Below are 6,000 nucleotides of genomic sequence, written 5' to 3'. Positions count from 1 at the left end.
TTCTGGTGAGGGCCCTCTTCCTGGCTTGCAGATGGCAGCCTACGTACTACATCTTCACATTGCCCAGAGAAGAGACAGAGAGAAAGTTTTGGTCCTTCTTATAACAACACTAATCCCACCATGAGTGCCCCACCGTCACCTTTACTTAATCATATCCCAAAGTCCCCACCTCCAAATACCACCACATTGGGGGCTTCAATATATAATTTTGAGGGACATACAAACATTTAGACTTGTAAGCTATATGGACTCATAAATTAACGTTTGGCTTTAGACTAATTAGGCTGAGTTCTTTGTCACTTATAGCTGAGCCTTAACTAATAGAGAAACACATCTTGGAGACCAGCATGTTTGAGTCCCGCATGTTAAGAGTTTCCATTTTTCCAGGATTAAAGTTTTTTCTTCTCCTCTACCCCATTTTTCTTTCCTTCCTCCTGAGCACAGGTGTGTCCCACATTGGAACATTCTGAATCAGAGTTTTGAGTCTTAAGTTGCTTTGTATACCTGCTTCCTGGATGGAAGGTAACTCAGCCAATTACGATAATAGAAAGGCTATGAAAAGGTTTAGACGAAACCCTGTTTTCATTTTCCTGCAGGTTTTCCTACACCGTGACTTCCACAGTAAATCTTTATATACTTATAATAAATACAAGTTTATTTGGGACCATAAATATTTCCATAGAATCAGTCTCATAAAGGTCACGATTACCTGCTATTCTTCAAATGGTCAGGAATTAAAAATTTAGGCAAGCAGAAGTGGTTTGATGATCTAGAATGTGGCAATGGATAGCCATGTTTTTTGCCAAAATACTCCAACTTTGCAAGATTATTTTTACGTGTTGGTCAAGAGTTAAAACCGTGATGACCACTCGGCTGGCTGTTTCTCTGCAGGACTGGAGTCACTGGCAGATATTGCAGATCTTGTTTCCAAAGTGGATGGGGAACTTGGGAGGCCTCCAACACTGGATTTAGTGTGAGCTAATATGAAAATATGGCAGGTGGTGAAAGAAAATGGGTTTTGAAGTCAGTAGACTTGCATTCCAGTCCCATCCTAACTGTGTAGAAACTTGGGCAAGTCACTTTACTTCTCTAAATTGGGAATAACAATTCTTTATAAAGCTGCTGTGAGGTTTTTTTTTTTTTTTTTTTTGAGATAGGGTCTCTTTCTGTTGCCCAGGCTGGAGTGCAGTGGCGCAATCTCAACTCACTACAACCTCTGCCTCCCAGGTTCAAGCATTTCTCCTGCCTCAGCCTCCTGAGTAGCTGGGATTATAGGCATGCACCACCACGCCTGGCTAATTTTTGTATTTTTAGTAGAGATGTGGTTTCACCATGTTGGACAGGATGGTCTCAAAATCCCAACCTCAAGTGATCTGCCTGCCTCGGCCTCCCAAAGTGCTGGGATTACAGGTGTGAGCCACTGCACCTGGCCCTGCTATGAGGATTTTAACGTTCATAAAATAGTGCCTGACAGATTAACACTCAACAGTTTTCTTCCTCCCTCTGCCATATACATTGGGACAAACAATGGCCTAGAAATCAGGAGACCCTATTCAAGCCCTGGCTTTATTCCTGATCACAATGACACTAAGTAAATTTGTCCTTTTTTTCCACTGTGGTAGCAGAAACAATATCATTGTCACTGCTTTATAGATGAGGAAAATAAGGTTTAAAGATTTACACAAGGCTTCTCACTAGTAAGTGGAATTGGAAATTGAATCCATCTTGAAAATTAAGGCAAATTCCATTCATCTACCCACCCACCCATTCATCCCTTTATTCAGCAAGTATTTATATATGAGTATGTACTCTGGACCAGGCAATATATTAGGTGCTTAGGTTGCAACAATGAACAAACTAATCCCTGTCCTCATGGAGTGTAATGGTCCTCAGAGTTTTTCCTTTTTAACTTGCAGAGTAATTATCAGGTCCAAAAAAGAGAAGAAATGTGAAAGTGCTTTGTCAAGTGTAAAGCACAGTCAAATATAGACTAGATTAATGAAATAAAGCTCGAAGACAAGATTAGAGAAAAAAGAATGAAAAGGAATGAGCAAAGCCTCCAAGAAATATGTGACTATGTGAGAAGATCAAACCTACATTTGATTGGTGTACCTGAAAGTGATGAGGAGAATGGAACCAAGTTGGAAAACACTTTTCAGGATATTTTCCAGGAGAACTTCCCCAACCTATCCACACAAGCCAACATTCAAATTCAGGAAATACAGAGAACACCACAAAGATACTCCTTGAGAAGAGCAACATCAAGACACATAATCATCAGATTCACTATGGTTGAAATGAAGGCAAAAATGTTAAGGGCAGCCAGAAAGAAAGGCTGGGTTACCCACAAAGGGAAGCCCATCAGAGTAACAGTGAATCTCTCTGCAGAAACTCTACAAGCCAGAAGAGACAGGGGACCAATATTCAACATTCTTAAAGAAAAGTATTTTCAACCAAGAATTTCATATCCAGCCAAACTAAGCTTCATGAGCAAAGGAGAAATAAAATCCTTCACAGAGAAGCAAATGCTGAGAGATTTTGTCACCACCAGGCCTGCCTTATGAGAGCTCCTGAAGGAAGCACTAAACATGGAAAGGAAAAACCATTACCAGCCACTGCAAAAGTATGCCAAATTGTAAAGGCCATCAACACTATGAAGACACTGCATCAACTAATGGGCAAAATAACCAGCTAGCATCATAATGACAGGATCAAATTCACATGTAACAATATTAACCTTAAATGTAAATGGGCTAAATGCCCCAATTAAAAGACACAGACTGGCAAATTGGATAAAGAGTCAAGATCCATCAGTGTACTGTATTCAGGAGAACCATCTCACGTGCAAAGACACACATAGGCTCAAAATAAAGGGATGGAGGAATATTTACCAAGCAAATGGAAAGCAAAAAAAGCAGAGGTTACAATCCTAGTCTCTGATAAAACAGACTTTAAGCCAACAATGATCAAAAAAGAAGGCCATTACATAATGGTAAAGGGATCAATGCAACGAGAAGAGCTGACTATCCTAAATATACATGCACCCAATACAGGAGCACCCAGATTCATAAAACAAGTTCTTAGACGCCTACAAAGAGACTTAGACTTTCACACAGTAATAGTGGGAGATTTTAACACCCCATTGTCAATATTAGACAGTTCGAAGAGACAGAAAATGTACCAGGATATTCAGGACTTGAACTCAGCTCTGGATCAAGTGGACCTAATAGACATTTACAGAACTCTCCACCCCAAGTCAACAGAATATACGTTCTTCTCAGCACCACATAGCACTTATTCTAAAATTTACCACATAATTGGAAGTAAAACACTCCTCAGCAAATGCAAAGGGATGGAAATCATAACAAACAGTCTCTCAGACCACAGTGCTATCAAATTAGAACTCAGGATTAAGAAACTCACTCAAAGTCACACAACTGCATGGAAACTGAACAACTTGCTCCTGAATGACTACTGGGTAAATAATGAAATTAATGCAGAAATAAATAAGTCCTTTCAAACCAATGAGAACAAAGACACAACATACCAGAATCTCTGGGACATAGCTAAAGCAGTGTTTAGAGGGAAATTGATAAGCACTAAATGCCCACAGGAGAAAGTGGGAAAGATCTAATATCAACGCCCTAACATCACAATTAAAAGAACTAGAGATACAAGAGCAAACAAATTCCAAAGCTAGCAGATGACGAGAAATAACTAAGATTAGAGCAGAACTGAAGGAGATAGAGACCCGAAAAACCCTTCAAAAAATCAATGAATCCAGAAGCTCATTTTTAAAAAAGAGATTAACAAAATATTATTCTCTTTTCAAATATATTGATAGCATTGCCCACACAGTGAGGTTCCACCTAATGCTGATTTGAAATTGAGAAAACACTTAACACACAGGTGAAGAGGATTAAGGAAGTTTAACTGTCTCAGTTCAAAGCTTCAAGCTCTGAAAGGGATCAGGGCCTGAACCCAGATGTGGCCACAGGAAACTATAAAGAGGTTCCTGCATCTAAACCCCAGTGCCTGAGGCCACGTTCTGGGCTATGCTTCTCCTGTAGTGTCTGCCTTGGTGACTGGCAGCAGCTCTCACCTTGCGGCCTGGCCTTCAGACAGATGCTTTCTGTGGACCGTCTGCTGGTTCTTGTTTCTGACATCTGCCTGGTTCCTGCCTCTCAAATGCTTGGCTCTATTCTCATGCCCAGCTCCAGCACCTAACTATTCCTAAATATTAGGAAGAAAACCCAATTGTGAGAAAGTGGCATTAAAAAGCAGCACCTTCTAACTGGCCACTGCTCATTTTGTTGGCATCTGATTGACCACCATTGGGCTGCCAGTCCGTGGAGAGGGGTCCTGGACTTGAGCACGTCCGTTCTGTTTGGTAGCTCATGGACTGAGCTCCCAGAGAACACCAAGGAGTGATAGAAATTCTGGGATAAGCTTTGGGATGAGAGAACCACACAGGATATGGCCTCAGGCTGGCTAAGATGGGGTTCTGGGTTGCTTTGGTTTGGGGATTAAGCCCATGTTCTATGGAATCTCACATGAGCTGTTAAATCCGTCAGGTTTTTTGTGTTTCTAACAAGTGGACTTCCTCAATGCTCTCCGTGCTCTCCTCAGGACTGTGTGCCCTCTACTCTGAACCTGGTCTTCCAGCAGGCACCGAAAAGCCCTGTGAACTTCTCTCTGAGCGGAGGAGAACGGCACATGTGCCGATGTTGCTGCTCCCCGCAGCTATGGCGGGCCCAGAGCCCCAGGGGCCGTGTCCCTTTTGAAGTGAGCTCCATGAACATGGCACCAGAGGGAGTGTGGGTGGCTGCTCTGTTCCTAGCAGGGCTGAGGCTGGGCCCTTCAGAGCCACAGCCGGGCCAGCTGCTGCTGGGCTTCCCAGCATGTCACACGCTGGGGCTGCCAGCAGAGCACACTGCTCCCTCCATCCTGCCTTCAGGCCACCAACGGAGGGGCTCTTCCAAGTTGGTTGAAATCATATCACCCCAGGCGCCTGCATGTAGTGTGACTCCTGGTGTTGCACAAAAGTCCTCAACTGGAACCTGTGCAAGACTTTTAATATATGGCTGGGAAAAAGAAAAATGAACGTTCCCAGTATTTTTCCCATTCCCATTCCCTCTTCTACCAAGAAGATTTTAAATGAAGGGGGGTGGAGGGAGCTTCATACCAGAGGCAAGTTTGCAGTGAGAATCTCTGAGTCTATTTTTGTCCAGTACCATCTGGACACAAATCAAGAATCTAATTTTTCCCACTACTTTCTCTTTTTTTTCCTCCCTTTGTACTTTAGCTGACTCTGAGAGCATGAAGCCTGAAACCAAGTCTGGACCACAGAATTCCATTAAAACATAAAGAATAAACAGAAAGAAAATGTCACTGAGTTCCATGAAGTATCTCCCCCACCTACAGTGCCCATGGCAGCCGGGGCCCTGAACCCCTCCTTCAGGACCTTCCAGATGCACCAGAAAGTGCAGAGAGGCTGGGTACTAGGCACAGTGGCTGGCCCCTCCTGGTGCCACTTTGTACCTGGAGCTGTGGCTGCAGTGTGCTCTGAGCCCTGGGGCAGGGATCTAAAGTGGACCCATGTGACAGTCATTAGCCAACCTTCAGTAAGTGCCAACAGACTGCCAGTGGGAAGAGGTCGGTCTGTGAGACCTGGAAACCCTCTCAGCCTAGCAACTTCACCAAAGTGACAGAGACCCTTGAGGCAGGCCTGAAATACCAACTAGCTCCTTCCCTGTCTTGGACTATTTCCCTTTTTCCTTCGTGGCCAATGCCCCTGGTCAGCCACAACTAGAGATATTAATGCAGTGGATTTTCTTAACATTATACCAGTGGGATTTGAGTAGATGGGTAGATTTCCTTTAAAGTCATTCATATCAGAGGACTTTGGCTTGGAAATAAAGTATCTGAAGTTCTAGGCCTGATCTTCTGTACAAAAAGGAACGGATTTATTCAGGAGCCTGAATGTTGGAAACTTAGCTC

This window comes from Colobus angolensis, unplaced genomic scaffold, assembly GCF_000951035.1.
Source record: "Colobus angolensis palliatus isolate OR3802 unplaced genomic scaffold, Cang.pa_1.0 Scaffold124, whole genome shotgun sequence".
Lineage (NCBI taxonomy): Eukaryota > Metazoa > Chordata > Mammalia > Primates > Cercopithecidae > Colobus > Colobus angolensis.
This window is presented reverse-complemented; position numbering follows the sequence as displayed.